At 38.3% G+C, this 19008-nt stretch overlaps 1 protein-coding gene and 1 long non-coding RNA gene across 5 annotated transcripts in view; both read left to right on the top strand.

Annotated features, from left to right (window-relative positions):
- Positions 1-6056, top strand: part of CCDC122 (coiled-coil domain containing 122) — a 46028-nt gene extending 39972 nt beyond the window's left edge. For 3 of the 4 annotated variants that reach the window (XR_012080017.1, XR_012080019.1, XR_012080018.1), the window contains 2 exons: positions 1770-1863; positions 5895-6056. The gene's annotated coding sequence lies outside the window, so the exon portion shown is untranslated. The remainder of the gene's footprint in view (positions 1-1769; positions 1864-5894) is intronic. The other variant, XR_012080021.1, reaches the window with a different exon arrangement.
- A 4055-nt stretch (positions 6057-10111) lies between these two features.
- Positions 10112-11444, top strand: LOC140701135 (uncharacterized). The gene is made up of 2 exons (XR_012080028.1): positions 10112-10333; positions 11254-11444. It is a non-coding gene; the product is annotated as an uncharacterized lncRNA (long non-coding RNA).
- The last annotated feature ends 7564 nt before the right edge of the window (positions 11445-19008 follow it).

Raw genomic sequence — 19008 nt, forward strand, 5'->3', positions numbered from 1 at the left:
AAAAAGAAGAAGAAACTTAGCACCTTTGAAATCTAATCACTGCCCCATTTAGTGTAATTTTGATATTATTTATTTGCTTTAAGTTTAAAAAGCAAGCCAAAAGGCACAAACTTTATTCCATGTATTTAGTACAATGATAAAAGTACACTATTAGCCTTCAAGTATAACAAATCAATTACTATTTTGTATTAATCTTTTTTGATATTAGTGTTCTTAGGAGCTACCGTGTTGCTACATACAGTAAATTTATTAAATACATCTTGATTGTGAATTTAACAATTTTTTTGTTAAAATTTTTTCAACTGCATCAAGGTTATGTGATTTTAGATAGGTTTATCAAAAGACTCATTCAGCCAGACAGAAAGGTTGATATTTAGGGAAAACCTTTTGATTGCTCTCATTCCAACTACATGACAAATACAGGGACAGAAATAAATCACGTGTGCACATCCTCAGATCCCGTAGCCTGGTATAATCATCCTGGTTCTTTCAAACCATCCTTTCCCATCTTTCCCATTTTTTAAAATCAGCAATTCTCTTTTCTAATTGTTCATTATCCCACCTACAGCTCAAGAACACTAGAATAACAATCTGTTGCAGATCAAGGGTAATTAACTCAGATTATTACAAAGAAATGTAGATACAGAAGATAGAACATTATAAAACGTCAGTCATAGCACTTGTCACCATGCATCATGGTTTCAGAAAATTTACAGTCACTTTAAAAGTATTTATTGCTAAGAGTATTTTATAACATCTTTGTGATTTTTCACTTCAGAAACATCAAAAAATATAAAATTAGTAACAATTATAAAAAACTATTATTGGTGTTGTGAAATGGTTTTAACCTAGGCTAAAGTAAATATGACTTTTTGCTCTCAGCCTCAAAACACTTGTAAACATTAATGTTGCTAGTCCTCAAACCTTCAAGCTGATGTATGAATAATTTAAAATGCTCCAAAATGTTATACACATATGGAAGTAGGGCCTGGCAATGGGAGCAAATTTTGAATATCAGTTTTCATTTTGTGACATAACCTAAGAAAGAAGCGGACTGGTGTATGCGTTAGAGCCCAAAACAGTGAGCTGATGGCAAAGAAACAAATTTGATGTTCTTCCTTCTCTGGGTTAGGTAACTGCAAAAAGAAATATGACATGACTGTTTTCATCCAGAAGATCAATGTAGTTGGCAAGAGAAACACGTATATAATATGTTCAAATACAACGTAAAAATCCTGTAATAGAAACATAAACCAAGCCCTGTGGAAACACCAAATAAGATGCAATTAACTCCAAATGGGGGCAGGAGAGTTTTACAGAAGCAGTGACCTTTGAGGTGAGCTGCGAAGCAGTCAGTAAGTTCTCATGGTGGTTTCCACTCACCAGACCCTATAAGTTTCTGTTTTATTCCCTTTGTAGTTCCCCCAGCTGGCAGATGCCTGGCATGCATCTTAGGTGCTGTGGTGTATGTGGAATGAATTAGTGAATAAGACAATCAACCCATTTTTTCAGTCTCTCTTAGTTCTAATCTTATTGTTAATATTATTGCTTGAATTACCTTCTTTGAGTAAAAACTGAGCATGTAATTCCTCTTCTAAAACAAAAAAGAAAAACTTTCCAGAGACACAAAATCAATTTCAGGACTAACCAGTAAACACTTAAAAAATTTGTCCCAACCTGCTTGTCCACCCACTTGCCCATTTTTCTCCTGTTCTATTTTACAGTAAACTCTGTACTCCAGCCAAAACAAAACTCTAATTCTTTTGTAGGTGTATATTTTCACATGTTACTCCCTCTTCCTGAAAGTTCTCTCTCCTACATTCAGGAGTCAACTCTTACTCAACCTTCAGATGCCATAGCTTAGTAAGTACTAAGAAATCTACGTCTGAATCAAAATAAATATTCGCTTATAATTTAGAGAACTTATGTAGAGTTCCTTGTTTGAAATAGGTTAAAATAACTAAGTTTTTAAATACTGGGCTTACTGTGGCTAGTCTGGCATGAGATTATTTGATTGACATAGGAAGATACTAAATAACAGATAATTCATTTATTATTTGTAAAAGAACATGAAAACTACTTGCAAAATTTACTTTTATGATTTTAAACCAAAATGTGTGAATATTTATAAAGACCAAGACTTCAAAAAAAAAAGCTTTTCCAGAAAATGAAATGAAACTTTTAGGTAATTCTAATGAAAGTAAACATGCTTATTAACAAGCCAAAGAATATGCTTTTGTGTTCTTCGATTATAGTTTGAACTGTGCTTTTAGAGTTTTATATATTGAAAAATTATGTAAAATGTTCCATCTTTTGAAAAAGAAAGCTGTAATAAGCTTCATGAAAACACAACTAAACAAGGGGACTGTACGGAAATAGAAAGAAAATCTTTATTGAAAATGGAAACCATAACATTTCTCTGAATAGAATATTGTACATTAATCATAAATTCAATGCCTCTTCAGGATAATTTGGGGCAATTTCACTTTGTTTTTATTGTCTCTATATGGGTTATGCATAATTATGGAGTTAAACTATAATTCTAATATAATTTTCCAAATGACACGCTTTATATCTTTCCTAATTACATCTATAGCAAAATCATTTTCAGGAAACCAGCTTTCTATGTCTGTTATTCTCTACACCACTGAAAGTAACCTCTCTTTTAATCATTTTCAAATATTCTTCTCTTTTTCCCCTTAGAATTACAATATTCCATTAGCTGATGGCACAGGGGTTTTGAGTACTTCTCAGAGTTTTGGCATCAGAAGTATCCTTAACCATGCTTTTTAGGCCTTCAAGAATGCTAATTTTCTTGTACAAAGTCTTGAACTTTCATTAGGATGTTTCCCAGATGCTTTAGTTTCAATATAGTTTAGTATAATTATGGCTGCTTTAACCATGGTTGTTTGAGAAATATGGAAAAACACTAAGTGGATGATAAGCAAACAACCATGGTAACATGGTTTACTATCCCGTGTACCAAAGGGAAAATGTATATCCTGTGATATTAACTATTATAACTGCTAATACATCACAATTTAGACAAATAAGTTCAAAGAATACCAAAGTCCTTAAAATTGTAAGCATTCTTTAAACCAGAATTAAAAATAGCAGTGCTAATATGGTGGACACTGGAGTGAATAAAAAAATTAGAGGCCAAATATACCCTATTAAATAATGAGGAAAAAATAGTAATTAATACGATAAAAATAGCATTTTACCAAGTGTATAAATTCATTGAATGAGTTTACACAAAGTATATTACAAAACATTATGAACAATGTATTGTAATTATGTTGTTTAAAAAGTGACTATGAACTCTGTTTCAAAGAGCTGGTGATAATATAGCCCGTGTCCAGCCCAAGAACTATCTTCTCTGAGCCAAATATTCCCAGTTCTTCTATAACAGCTCATGTGACATAAGTCCATAGCCCTCTGCCATCCCAGCCACATCCCTCTGGGTGTACTCTGCCTTAATATTGTCCTATGAAAGATGCAGAGCAGCAAATGACACTTAAAGTATAGTCTGATCAGCCACTTGTAGAAGAGGCCTATTTCATCCCATCCTAGTACTCACTTTTGTATTAATGCAGCCTAAGTTTACAAAGGCTTTTATGGTAGTCATATCATGTTGATCACTCATCTTGAACTCACTCCTCTAACCTGAGAGATTATCTTGACATACCAGCATTGCACAGGCGTTTCAATTTCTCAACATCTTCTCCAACATTTATTTTATTATTATATTAAACATCCTTAGGTATGTAAAGTGGCTCAAAACTTTGGTCTGAGCTGCGTTTCCCTAGTAATTAGTGATGTAGAGCATCATTTCATGTGCTTATTGGCTATTTGTAGATTTTCTTTGGAGAAATGTCTACTCAAGTCCTTTGCCCACTTTTTTAATTGAAATGTCTTTATTATTGTTGTCATAGTTGATGAGTTATGGAAGTTCTTTATATATCCTAGCTATCAATCCTGTATCAGATATGTTATTTACAAATATGTTTTCCACTCCGTGGGTTTCCTTTTCACTCTGTTGATTGTGTCTTTTGATGTGCAGAAAGTTTTAATGTGATGAAATCCAATTTATTTATGTTTTTCTTTGGGCCTGTGGTTTGGGTGTCATATCCAAAAATCTTTTGCCAAATCCAAAAACACAAAGCTTTTCCTCTACGTTTTCTTCTAAGAGTTTCATTGTTTTGGCTCTTACATTTAGGCCTTTGATCCATTTTGAATTAATTTTGTATATGATATAAGGTAAGGGTCTAACTTCATTCTTTTGCATGTGGATATCCAGTTTTCCACTACTGTTTGTTGAAAAGACTGTCCTCTCCCCATTGAATAGTCTTGGCATTCTTGTCAAAAAAATCATTTGAACATATATGGGACGGTTTATTTCTGAGCTCTGTATTTTAGTTCACTGGTCAATACATTCATCTTGAGGCTAGAATAATCTTTTGTTTTTGATACAAGTCGCAAATATTTATTCCAGTTTGTCATTTGTCTTTTGACTTTGATTATACTACTTTTTGCCAGGCAAAAGTTGTTTTATTTTGTATGTAGTTAAATTTATCAGTGTTTTTCTTTGTTGCTTCTCTATTTTGTGTCACAGGAGAGTTTTCCCGGTACCTAGTTTATAAAGGAACATGCCCATGTTTATGCTAGTACATGAATAACGCTGCAAGATTTTTAGGGGAAAGAGAGGTTGACTCCTTTTAGCAAATACATAATAAACTCAGTTGAGAAACGTCTATACAAAGACTCTGACCAAGTTAGAGTGTAACCTTTTGTTTAATAGTAATGATGACAACTATGATGATGATGATGTTGATGATGACAGCTAGCTATCTAATGACTTCATATTCTGTGCAAGGCACTGTAGGAGGTCTTTGTATACCATAAGTTTAGGGAAAGAAGAAAAACACACTTGTTAAGAGCTTTAACTTTAGAGTTATATAAACTTGAAATTCTAATACTTGTTTTACTAGATTCATTCCAAACTACCACTTCCTGGTGATGTGACTTGAGCAAATTTCTTACAGTCATTGTCTCACTTTAAAAATCTGTAGAATGGGAATAGTAATACAGTTTACTTTGTGGCGTTGTTGTAGAGTTAAATAACACCTATAAAGTCTTCAGTAATTAGAATTAAATAGTCAATACATATTAAATACTGTTAATAAAATTAGCATTGATTATTTCATGAAATTCCCAATTTATGAATGAAATTACTGAAGCAGTGGAAAGTTAGATAAAGTTGTATACCTAGTATGTGTCAGAATTTGGATTCAAACCTAACCTCTGATCTGATTTTACTCCAAAGCTCCTATTCCTCTAGTACATCATTACATCAATAGGAAGTCATTTTAACGTGAATATTGATTTTTACAAAGGCCTAAAGTAAAGGGACTTGGTTGTTAAGAGAACTCTCTTCTGATTAGAAACAATGGTGATCATACAAGAAACAATGTACAAAAGTACAGAGTATGACCCCATGATCTTTGCCTCTTTTTCCACAGTCAAATGAGAAGCAATCAGAATTTTAGGGCTGAGAAGTGAGAGAAGATGAGGACTGGGAAGATGTCACTGAATTGAGTAATTAAGATCTTATGATTGATTTCTGAGCCAGAAACCAGTGTGTAGGGTTAAAGAGTGAGTGTATTCCAGCAGCAGCAGGGCTGGCGTGGTGGCTAAGATTAGACAGGTTTTCTGATGCCGAATAGGAGTTAGGAGAAGCCCCAGCAAGGAGGCAGAAGATGGGTAGTGTGGAACATTTATTCCCCATGACTCATTTCCATAAAGGGAAGAGAATGTCCAGTCTACCCTCCAGAAATGGAAAATTATGGTAGGAATGTTTTCAGCTAATCCCAATCTTCCTCTTGTCCCAACAGATGAATGACTTTCCTTTTTTTTAATTTGGAAGAAAGTTTAGCCCCTGACTCTTTTTCTTGTAAGCCAGACTGCAAATCAAGTGCAGAGAGGATGCATTCTGGACTGCTGTTATAGGAGAAAATTCAATTTAATAAAACTATTCAGCCAAACATCTAAAGACACATTTACCAATCAGCTTTATTAATAATAAAGTTACCGTTCTGATGTCTGTCTGTCCACATGTGAAGGAGAAGTGGAGATTAGCAGTGGGCAGAAGGTGAAGGTGATAACTGGTTAGCTTCAGTAGTTCTAGTAGCAGAGATCCAGGCAGAACCTAGTTCCAGGTTGGAACACTTGACACAGAGATTCAAAACTGTGAACCTTAGGGGTGATGGTGGCTTCCTTATGACAAGTTTTATCCTAGAATCTGAGCACAAGATTACGCCTTAGGACTAGAATTTGTGGCCTGAGGTGTCAGGGCTGGAGGGATGTCATCCATCAAACCAGAAGAGTGAGTGAATGGAGATAACATATGTTGACTGCACTTTTGAGAAATGAGATAGTAAATGAAAAGCTAGAAACATAGATAATTTATAGGCCAGCTAGTAGGGTTAAGAGAGGGATTTCCTAAGGCCTGGAGAACCCAGTCATGCTTCCAGAGTCCCTGAAAAGGGCAACACTGAAGAAACAAGAGATTAGAAGCCAATTCATGGAGTGCATCCTGGAAGACCGGGAGGGGACAGGCTCCAGGGCAGAGAGGAAGGGAGTGGCCTTGAGAAGAAAGAGGACCCCTGAGTCAGAATGGAAATAAAAGAGACCTACATAAGGAGAGAACAATTTTTTTAATGGGAAATCGAAGGAGCTCTTGATTAGATAGGGGGTAAGGAAAACAGCTGAGGGTAACAGTGTAGTGTTGGCACATTTAAGGAAAATGAAATGATGTGAAATGCCATAGAGCTATGAAAAAAGGGATTGTCCTTAATGATCTAAGTGATGCAGATCAGAGTAAATCCACGGTGAACCTATTCAGTTAAGCTTTGCAGTGTTTATTCAGCACTGTTCTGTTGTCCAGGCTCAGGAGGCACAGCCAACGATGGGATGGAAACTGGATTCAATACGTTCAGTATGTGACACACAGTAAGAACTTTTCTTTCTTAATAATTATAGATTCCTTGCCACAGGGTCATCATTTAAAATGGCTGTCCTCTTGAAGTAGTAGTATGGTGGTAAGCATAGAAGTTGTGAAAAAGAAGGCTCAACTCAGAACATACCTGGGAAGTAGTTCATGTGGCTTGTTGGTTTATTTTAAAACTAAATTCAGTATCTCAGATTACAAGTGGAGTGCTACTATTTATTGAACACTTAAGAAATGCTAGACATTTGCTAGGGCACCACAGAACTATGTAACTTCATTTAATCAAGTATTCCAAGGTTCTGGATCTTTTATTACATTTTACATCTACTAACTGCATGTCTCTGCAACATAATATGAAGTGCGATAAATTGTCCCTTTTCTCCTTTATCTTACACCCAATTGTGCCACCAGTAAGACAAGAAACAGATGAATCAGTTAAGCAACACTGAAAGGTAAGTATTTAATGAAGTGCCAACATGTCTCACAAATTTTCAGAGGAATGAACAACATGAACTGTCTATGGGATGATGGATATGATTTGGATGAAAAGGAAAGGAAAAAATTGTGTATTTCCAACTACAGCCATTGTGTGGTGGACCATCCTCAGCACACCAGTCCAGTTACCATGGGGAAGGAGTAAAAGAGAATGTTTGAATCAGATACAAGGGGATTGAGGCCGGGTCGGGGCGGAAGGGCTGCTTCTTGGAGGGAGAGAAGCGAACCACATGTCTGAGCTCTCCATCATTGGTTTGTCTGCTGGATCTAACTCCTCGAGGTTGTCTGTGAAGTCATAACAATGGTATGCGTCTTCATATACTATTCTATGAATATTACTATTTATAATAATGATTTTTAAAGCATGAAGTCTGCACATATCAGTGTTCTCTGTAATCATTAAGTCCTTCTCCCCCAAGCAACCCTCAGCCAACCAACCGATTAGTCCAAGTTAAATTGGAAACTACCAATTTTGGAGCAAGCCACAAGGCCTTTAAGCAACCTACACTTTTTTTTTCTTTTTTAAGTCTTAAAATATACTAAATAAATATGAAGAGTAGCAATTTACATTTTAAAATGTCTCTCTTAAAGTCCAAAACTAAGTCCAGATGTTCTTACTGTTTATAGCTCAAAAGGAGCTAATGGGTTGATGTCATTTTATCCTACCTCTGGAAAGTGAAATGAAAGTAAACTTTTATGTCAATAAATACTTGAGCAAAACCTGCTAGAATATATCCTGTAGCCCCTGAACCTACAGCAGGAGATGTAACACCAGGCTTACTCTGAATTGGAAAGCCCTGGACAGTCACATAGATTGTAAGGGATCCCAGGAGTGAACTTAATTTAGATCCACTCACCCCTCCCAAATCCCCGGCTCTTCACACAAGGCAGCTGGATAGGGACTTGTGCTTTGTGTCCCACACCTCCCACCATCCCCAACACTTCGACAGATTTCATTCATTTCTATAACAAAAACACCTATGAAGCAGCCACTCTGTGTAAGCTACTAGGATCCAGTGTAAAAGGAGACTTCGTTCCTGAAGTCCTAGACCTCATAACTGAGCAGGGAGGACAGATGTTAAATAATTACAAGGTTAGTTCTTGAATTACAGGAATGTGAGTGCTCTGAGGAAGTAACACAGGAAACTCCTGAGAGAATGACCTCGTCTGGAGAGCTCCAGAAAGACTTTGTCTAGCTAAGGGATGCTACACATACAGCCAATTTATTGCCCCATAGAGATTGTAGAATGTAAGAAGACAGGGAAATTATCATCAGTAAGCACTTCTTTTGCACTTACTATGTCTCATACACTCTTATAAGCATATTATAAACATGCTCATAGCTTCCCTATGAGGTGGATGCTATTATCATCATTCCCATTTCCCATATGGGGTAACTGAGGCCCAGAGAGGTCTCAGTCACATGGTGACATCACGGCTTAGCCAGGATTTGGACCCAGGTGGTCTCAGTCACCATGCTCTGCTGCTTCTCTTACACTGTCCACGTGAAACATAAGGGAGGAAGCAAGCACATCCAGGTGTAAAAGATACTGTGAGTTGCTTAAGTACATTTGTCTTCTGCATCTAATAGCCAAATTCAATCAGATCAAGGATTACTAAATTCTATCAGAAACCAAAGTGGAGCTGGATAATATTTTGATATATAATTTGTATTATCTCTCACCTAATTTTCCCTTTATTCTTTTCCATATTCAAGCTAAAATCCAGCTTTATGTTCTACTACCTCCAGTGTAGAAAGTAAAAGTAGACCCTATCCTTTCTGGCTTTTTTCCCCTAAAAATAAAAATAAGCCCATCAAAGAACTTACACTCCTTATAGAGGATGCATAAGGGAAAAAATGTTTGCAGGAGCAAGCAGAGTTTTAAAAAAGTAGGAAGAGGAGAAGAGCTTTCCCCAGGGAGGTAGGTCCTGGAGCAGGAGTCAGATGCAGCTTTCAGGAAATACCCAGGGAGGCAGAAGAACCTAGTGCAGAATGGCTTCAAACATTGGCTGTGACTGTAGAGAAAGGAGGACATGGAAGCATCAGAGGGCGGCCAGACTGGAGGGATGAAGAATGTGGAAAGAGACAATGGATGTGAATTAAGTGGGACAGAATCAGGAATCCATTGCCTTCATCCATATCCTGATCAGTGTATTCTTTCTACCACTTGGCAGCATCTCAGAGAAATCCCATAGCATTTGTGGTCATTTTCAACCATATCTACAGTCTCATCATTATGTAGACCCACATCTAACTTTAATTTCCTGCTTACAGTAAGGCAGATATCAGCTGAGGTCTGACTCCTCCTACTTTTGTTTGGGTACCAGGAGTAGGAAGTGCAGGCTACTTCTACCACTGTCTTCTTCTAAACTCCAACTCCCAATGCTGTGACCTCTCTCCCCATCCCAAGGTGAAGGAGGAGGGCTGCAGGGAAAGGGGAAAGGCCTATTTCCTTCGCTTTGCTGTTTGTATCCTGTCAGTTGTAGACTCTCTCTCTTAAGTTGTATTTGCAGATGATTTAAATCCCCCTGGTCAGGGAACTCTAGTCTGTACCATTCTTGAGTAGGATAACTTCCAAGTGACCTCTCACCATCCCCTGCAGCTCCCACCCTCTAGCGGTGCACCCACGGTCTCCTTCTGCCAGGGTCCTTTCACGTCAATGGCAGCCTCCTGAGCTGGCTCAAACCTGGCTCCTCTGGTGCCAGCTTGTGATGTGCAAAATCCCAGAACAATGACACATTTTGGGGGCAGAGAACATTTCCAAGAGAAGCAGAAGTTAAGATTTCCTCCAAGTAGGAGTGATGGGAAGTCCAGAGTCAGAAATCAAGGTGAGTTTTAGAAAATAAATGGATTTTTTTTTTTACAGTTATGTTTGTGGGTTGAGAGTAGTCATAACCTGCTCAAACAGTAAGTCTCCTCTAGAATGTTGCCCCTGGAGTTGTATAACACGTGGCCCTGGTCATCTAGTAATGTCAGCCAAGTTTTTGCCCATTGCGATAAATTTCCATGGACTTTCTTAGTATGGTTGAAAAGGAGAAGTCAATTGTCATTATCCTGTAGGAGGCTGAAGGAGCAATTTCCTCTCTAATCAGTTTGTAACAGTGTAAGTCATGGTGTCCAATGAGGAGTACCTTCTGGTTTGTCATTCAAGACTCAAAAACAATCTTTAATAGAACAATGTGAAGAAAGAGATTGCTTCCCCTCCCCTCCTCCCCTTTTTCCTCCCTCTTTCTTCTTTTGTCACTTGATCAGTAGCAACTCAAAATCCACAAGTCACTGCTAATTGCTAATTGTCACAAAGTTAGCTTTCGTTCACCATCTACTTTCTAGATTTTATCTTGTCCTTGTTGTGGCAGCAGGGGACCAGCATGTTTTGACAATTTGCTATCCTATTGATCTTCTCTGTTAATTTCCAAGCGAGTTAGCAAAAATATCTTTTCCCTGAGCATTTACCCAATATTAGCAACCGTTCTAAAAGGACAAAATTTCATACTTAAAAGTATGTGATGCTACTGTGTCACTGGATTCCACTTCACCGCTGAAGAGCTGTTAGATGCTACTGGGTCAACTCTGACATGCCTAGTTAGTGAGAAAAAGAGAACAAAGAAAATAAGCCTACATAATGGGTCTGCAGTTAAAAACGAAGGCAGCATGGTTGGGGGTCTCTCAAGAATCACACATCTATGTATTTTGCCTCTCACTCTGGTTTTCTGACTTGTCAAATCTTTTTGATTTTTTAATTACACAGCACTGAATTCCGAGAAAGATAACAAAACCTAAACCTAGGAAATCTGTTAACAGTTCTCAAAAAAAAAAAGAAACAAAAGGCAAGGAAGGTGGAACAGAAACAGAAATGGCTGTTTTCAGCTCGCAGAACAGAATATGGTTTTGGAAGGATGACATGATTTCATAACAATTAAAAGTCAATAGTTCATATTACTCATCTAAGGCTCATCTCTCAATTGGCTATGAGTTCTTTTACAATTGTCCTTAAAGTTCTCTATACACCCATAAATGCCTATTCAGTAAAATTGGCAGATTAACAACTCTCATTCTTTAAATGTGTTCAAAACACATTTTATAAACTAATTATATATTTCAGGTCAGCTAATTTTTCCTGATAAAATAGAGGTTAGACATGGAGATTTTATGCCATCATTGATTACTGACAGAAATAGTAGAGGTCCAATAGTGTGGAATATAATTGAATAAAACAATTTCAAATGGATGGAGGAGGGCATTTTGTCCTAATGTGAATCACTTTATTTAAGCGAAACCTATTACACACATATATTTATTGGCCATTCGCATATCCCCTAGACACTGATGTGCCATGCACAACATAGTGGTGGGCCGAGAAGGATCCCTTGCTATTGTACTCAAAGGTAATTAACATCTAAATCCTGGAAACGGTGCACTCAGTGGGCAGTAAACCAGGTCAGATATGAGAGCTGGCAACTTCATCTGCTGGGCAGCACATTTGAGTGGGAGTCATATTTCTAAATTCCATTCAAGGCAATCCTTCCCTGAAAGCAAATTGCATCTCTTGACTCGTTAACTTCTCCAGCATTAGAGGTTGGGAGAAATGCTTGGGGAAGAGAGAACATTGGTTAAGACTCCCAGGGTTTTGTTTTACCAGAGCTTTCCATTTCATACCGGTTTATAATTCATGTATTAGCTAGGTGCTTCTTAAACACATCTGGGGAATCCTTAGCCTTAAAACCTTTAAAATATCTGAGGATTTTAGTTACCTCCGTGAGGTGATGGCAGCGAGGCAGAGTGTAATACTCCAAACACAAATACATTGCATTTATATAATTACGTTTGGCTTTATACTGTCTTTATCGCTGTCTGCCTGCTTTTTGCCAATGCCAATATTTGCATGTATTAAATTTTAATAGTTAAATCTTAAGTCAGGAATTTTGACTTAAATTTGAGGAGAAAGGCAAAATAGGAACTTTTTAGCCAAGCATAAGAAAAGTGGAGTGTTCTCAATTCTGGTTGCATATGCAAATTACCTGAGAGATTTTTAAAAATACAGAATCCTTGGCTCCACTCCAAACCAATTAAATCAGACTTGCTTAAGAGACTTGGGCATCGGCATTTTACAAAGTCAATTCAAATGTTTCTGATACGTAGCTAAAGTTGAGATCCCCTGGGAAAGGTCAACCAACAATGAATGAGAAGAGGAGGCGTCTCATGATTGTGGAAGAGTCTGGGGAACAGGACAAAAATTATGCTTAGAGAATAACAGAGTTGCCCCAGGAGCAGTTCTGTGTAAAGGAAAAGGCCTGGAGAACCAATTAAAGCTCGATGGAATGAAGCAGGTAGGCTTTCAAGTTCACCAAGTCCAGAAGGACTTGGTCTGGGAAGAGGCTGAATCAGAATCTTGACAGTGATGTCCAGAGGGTCTCAATCTCAGACATATCCTACCCTGACTGTAATTGCCAATCTGCAGAATAGCCGGCAATTCCTGAATTAAAGGAGCTTTTTCCCCCACAAATTGCTGTTTGTCTCTTGGCCCTGAGGGTCATGTGAGACAACGTGTTTTATTAAATGAGCTACTATTTATTGAGCACTAGCTCTGCATGAAATACTATGGAAGATATAAATAAATACAGGACACTGCCTCTAGCGTATTTCCAGTGAGCTGGAAAGGTAACTGTAACACCAATACTCATGTTCCATGTCTTTGCAAATTTTCACTTTCAAATCATCCTTCCTCGTGCTGTTTCTTCAACACAACTTAAGAACTATTTAGAAACGAGCTGTTGTGAAGTGGGTCAGACCGTTCAGGCGCTGTGGTTTTAAGACAGCGGAGTCACTGTGGACAGGGCTTCACACGGGGCTTGGACTGGAGCTGGCTTTGATGGGTGACTCGGCTGTAGATATGGGACAGGAAGGCGTCCTTGGTCCTGGAGATGTGTTTCCCTGGTGTCACCTTTGTCCTTTGGGGGAGTCAGAGACCAGTCTGGCTTGCACCAGCATCTCCAGGAGAGGTGACACCTCACAGAAGCCAACTTGCACAAAAGTCTGGGTGATCGAACCCGTGTCTTCAGTCTCTCTGTGAGCCACACACTCTGTGAACCCATCACCATCAAACCTGGGAGCTTTTATTAGGACAGAGCAATTGGCATTTTATCTAGAGGAGGAGCACCATGTCTGAAAATGTAGTTGGACAAAGAATAAATAATTCATTGATATTCTCTTACAACACATGACAAAATGATATTTTGTGTTTCTAGACTTTACAGGCCACCCTGTGGGCACCTAAGTCCTTTAAAAGCAAATGTTCTAGGAGAGGTTAGTTGCCATCAACGAGACTGATTAAGAATGGGATAAATGAAAGGAATCCAAGTATGGGAATTAAAAGGGAGAGAAGGGGCCCCCAGGACAAGGAAGGGTGCCAAAAGGAAGGAGGGGGCGCTCAAAAAGCAGTGGGAGACACCCCACAAATGCTGTCTGTCTGCTCCATAGTTTTGCTGAAGACTGTCTTTGTCAGGGTGGTCCTGGAGTTTCCCCAGGGCTACAACTCACCTAGATTGGCTGTACGTTGGTGTGGCCGGGGAAGCTCCCCAGTGACTTGGAATCACTGAGATGGGATTCAGGAATGTACAACTTTTAAAATACCACTCATGCGGCCGATGTGCAGGCCCAGGAGAACAGACCTCGCAGGAAAGGTCTGAGATCAATGGAGGCCTCTCCCCCTGCAGTGTGATCTTAGGCACCACGGAGTCTACCAAGGAAAGAATCCCAAGGTTCTAGATGGTGGTTATCAAACCCCAACGTGCCCAAGAACAGCCTGTTAAATGAAGATGTCTGGGTGCCGGACCAGAGGTTTATCACTCAGCACCTCTTAGATTCAGGCCAGGAGCCAGTGTCTTTCACAGGCTCCCGGGGTGATTCTGATGCAGGTGATTCGAGGACCTCATTGTGAGAAGCACTGTGCTGGGCCATTGCCAGGGCGTGGATCACGAGCTGCCTCACACGCTGACTTGTGGAGAAGCCACAGAACCTAGCACGCTGCATGCTCCCGGGAAGAGCTGAGGACCACGCCCCCAGCCCTTTCGTCCCCACCACGCGGGCAGCACGGAATGAGCATCGTATGCACTACGTAGAGCCTGGCCTCTGTGCTAGGGTAAGCATTTCTTTTTCGCTCCTCTTCTTTGTAAAGAAGGAAATATGTTAGCCTCTGAGGTGGGTGAGATTGAGGTCAGAGTTGTCAGCTGAGCAGAGGAGGCAGATTATTTTATAAACCTGTGGAGGGTTCTCAATTTTTACTTGGTGATGCCTCCATGTAGGTAATTTAACTTTCTTTCTAGAAAGTTTTTTTTTTTTAATATCATGATAGATTTCTGTGAAGGCAATTATTTTGTTTTTATTGGATTTTCTTTTAATAAAGTGACTTAGAATGTATTTATGAAGAAACAGACAGACATTTAAAAACATCTTGAAATCTTCATGACAGGTAAGGCAGGTTTTTTTCTTATTTATGTTGTGAATATATATTGAGTATACACAACTCTTCAGAGCCTTTGCAAAACCTCTAACAAAGAGAAAATGAAAGCCCAGTAGATGGCACTGTTTGCTACTTTTTATAAGTTAATAAAATGAGGAAACATTTCCCTGGCCCCCAAACCTGTTTGTTTTTATAGTAATATAAATCCAACCTCCATTTTTAAAAAGCATTTCTTACAAGAAGCCCAATCATCATGTCCTTTTCTGGACCTACATGGAGAAACTCTGTCACAATGTATTAAATAGAGAAGTACTTAAGGATTATGAATCTTGTTTGAGTGCAGAATCCATTTAACTTGCCCCTTTTCCTTCAGTGCTGCTGAGACAGCTGTATTCCTCCTCCCCCGCCCACCCCCACACACTCCACAGATGCTCCGTCTTCAAAAAAGATGTAGGTTAAAAATCAATTTCAGGCAGGAATGGCACTTGTGTTTAAATGAAGTTACGTTTGTATTGGGATTATATCTAGCTGTTCTCTAACATATTTTTTCAAACACTATAGTACATTTATGAACAACCCCTTCATTGTGTCTTTTGACTTGAGAGAGAACTAATGTGTGATCCATATGGTGGGTCACTGAGATCAGAAGAAGGGGCACTGGTATGAGCTCTGGGGTTCCAGGCGCAGCTCTAAACCTAGGACCCCGGGTCCAGTATTTAACTTTTCTGAGCATCATTTTCCACTGTGTGCACAATTGTGATACCAACGCCTGCTCCACAGGGATGTTATGAAAATGAAACTAGATAGCATCAGCACCCAGTGCAATGCATGATGCATGGCGGGTGCTCAAGGTATCTGCTGTTTATGTTGTTATATCAGACATAATCTCCTGAAGTCAGGCATGCCTGACACACAACTTCCTTACAAAACTTCAGAAAAATAAATTCCATAATCTCTATTAGCAATACATTTAATCGTAACTCTCCCCCAACCTGCGGGATGCTATTTTACTGTGTTTTCTCATCATGAGCATCAAACCTGTATTTTTAAGCTTCTTGGGCTCCAGAGGCACAGGGAGGCAATTCAGCAAGCATCATTTACCGCTGAAGGTTAAAGCAGTTGTACCCTGTAATCTCCTACTCAGCCGCCAATACTGATTTAATACAGGGAGGTGAACACGTGGCTGAAACATTTAGTGCAGTATCTATTTTTCCCATCTCGGTTTAAGATTATGAAAATTACATATTGTCTACAAAAGCTCGTATTTCTAGTTAGTGATAGTTTCCCAACATCAGAGCACTAAATACATCAAAGCGCCAAGGTATTCTACTACGGATTAAACTTTGATATCTGTCGGCATTCAATTTGATTAAAATTCAGAAGCCAAGCAGGAAAAGATTCATGAAATGAACTGGAATATTCAGAAGGAAGAAAAATACCAAAGAGAAAAGAGCAGGGGGAATTCACCCTTACGACAATGTAGAATTTTCTATACTTACCCGAGTGTCTTTACTCCACTTGGTTGTCACTTTTAATTGGTCTGCAACATGCTGGGATTCTAATGTATTCAGAATTTCAATTGTGATTTCTGCCATCTAATCTAGTATCCCCCAATGCAGTCTGTTCTTGGTGAATAATAAGAGTTTGTCTCTTTATAGAAATAAATAGCTTATTAAATCTACTTTTAGTTTTTATACCTGATGACCCAGCTGTTCAGAAATGCAGAAAATGGGAAACTGTCTCCTTCACAAATTGTATTTACTTTACTAAGAGCCAGGTTGATTCCTCAAGGTTAGGCCAGCGCTAATTCAGATTTTGTAATGGTTAAAGCCAAGGCAGGTGTATACCAAAGTGTCAAAAGTTCACTACTGACACTTATGTCTCTCCAATGCAATTGTTTTTTGGATGCCAAGACTATTTTTAAAAATACTCTGCGTGTGTGTATGTATGTGTGCAACTGCATTTATCTACCTAACCCTTGATGGTTCTAATTTGAGAAGCCACGTGATGTACTGAAAAAAGCATAAGCCTTGAAGAAAGATCTGGATTCTTAGATACCAGCACTTATTCGTTTTTCTTACCTTGGGAGCTTAAAATTTAACCTTTCTGAAGCAGAGCTTTGTCATCTATAAAAAATGAGGATAATAATACATGCCCTATAGGAAGTGGCTGGTTTATTTTATCACAGCGCCTGAAATGTAGGAGATGCTCAACACTTGATTAAAAATTAACTCAGGACATAGATGGACCATTGAAACAACTTTATATATGAAAATCTGGATTTGCAACAACAAAAAATTAGTTGATGTTTATTTAAAAATATAATTTTAAGAGAAATGACAATAGAATCACTTTAGAAAGCATCTTAGTACATATACAGTTGAACAAAAATAACACTGTACAAAACATTATTGAGTACAGTGAAATATACTACAGAATTAACAACACCAAAAGGAAGACATTATGTTGTTCCTAAGCCATTTATTTGTTGACTCCTATTAATAAAAATGAACTCCCCTACTTGAGTAACACCTAACAAATATTTTTCTGTGTTTTTCTTTGAATAGGACTGGTTGATATTTCAATGTTTAGGTTTGTTAACGTAGCTTGTGTCAGTATGTATGTGTGTCAGTTGTTTTGTGCTGTTCAGAGATACTAGTGTGAGCCTAATTGGCATATGGAAATTAAAGGTTAAGCAAAGTAAACATAAAGAAGATATAAGGGTCATGGTGTAGGGAGTTGGGATTCACTTTCCTCTGTCATTTTCTCTGCATGTTTCTCAGATCTCTCATTTGATATGAAAAGTTGGAAAAGCACTTCAAATCTCAGACAGTGTTACTGAAGGGATAATAAAGTTGAACTACCACATGTTGATCTCGGATGCATTAGTGAATCCAGGGTTGTATATTCTGCAATTTCTCAAAGTGTTGTTAGAACATTTTATCATAAAGTCTTCATTTTAAATAAGATTTTCTTCCAAGAGAAATAGTTTGATGGATGTTTTGTCAGTTTTTTCTAAAAATTGAAAAACTGAGCTGAGGACATAGGTTAGCTGTAATTCACCCATTTGTGTGTGTAACAGAGACTGGGTGGGTGAGAAAGGGTTGGTAGTCTCTTGGTTCATAATCAGAATTGATTATGATTCAGAGAAATAAGACAGCAAGTTCAACCACTGACTTCCTTGATGAACCATTTTGAAAAGATAATTAGCCAAAATGCTACCAAAAGACTAATATACATCTGCAAAATGAAAGCATACATAACAAGGATGTTGAGTTGGTCCCTAAACAAGTACACATCCAAACATCCGCATCATCCTTTGATTCTGGCACCATCGAGAGATGAAGAACACTAATATGTGAGCAAGCAGCTCTTTCAGCTGAATCTAGTCTGGCTAAGAGGGTTACTATTTCCAGCCACATCCAAGAGAAGTAGCTACCGGGAAACGTACAGCCATTCTCACACCCTCCCCTTGCTTACTTTCTGCTGTTCCCAACTCTCTTACTGCACAATCCAGTTTGTGTGTGCAACACTTTTCAAAGCTCACTACAGCATACAAATGTCTCAGAACTCTCATACGCCATTGGCACAAATCAAGGATGTTAATCGCAGATTCTCAATCGCAAGTCATGTGTGTCCTGGTATCAACAGTGTCTGACTTCTGGACATCCCAAATTTCAGCAGTAAACACATCACACATTTTCTTAATAGAATGAAATATTACACAGAAACTCCTGAGGGTTCTTCTGTTTAATGTATTTTGCAGGTTATAGTTGAGAGAAATGTCTATGTGCCTTATTTATTGAACAGAGGTAGCAGCTTGCTGGGAGAATGATACGGCTGGAAAGTAGGATTGAAAATTGGCACCACAAGTTTCACTAAACAAAACAGAAAATTAGCGACATAGTATGGTTTTCGTGGGTTGAGCAGATGCCTCCATGGCAAGGAGGTCAGGCCTTGCCATAGATTCAATAATTAGTTCTTGAGCCCTGCTGATAGGATAGCCATAATATTAATTAATTAAGCAACTATTTACTAACCACT

This window comes from Vicugna pacos, chromosome 14 (genome assembly GCF_048564905.1).
Source record: "Vicugna pacos chromosome 14, VicPac4, whole genome shotgun sequence".
Taxonomy (NCBI): Eukaryota; Metazoa; Chordata; class Mammalia; order Artiodactyla; family Camelidae; genus Vicugna; species Vicugna pacos.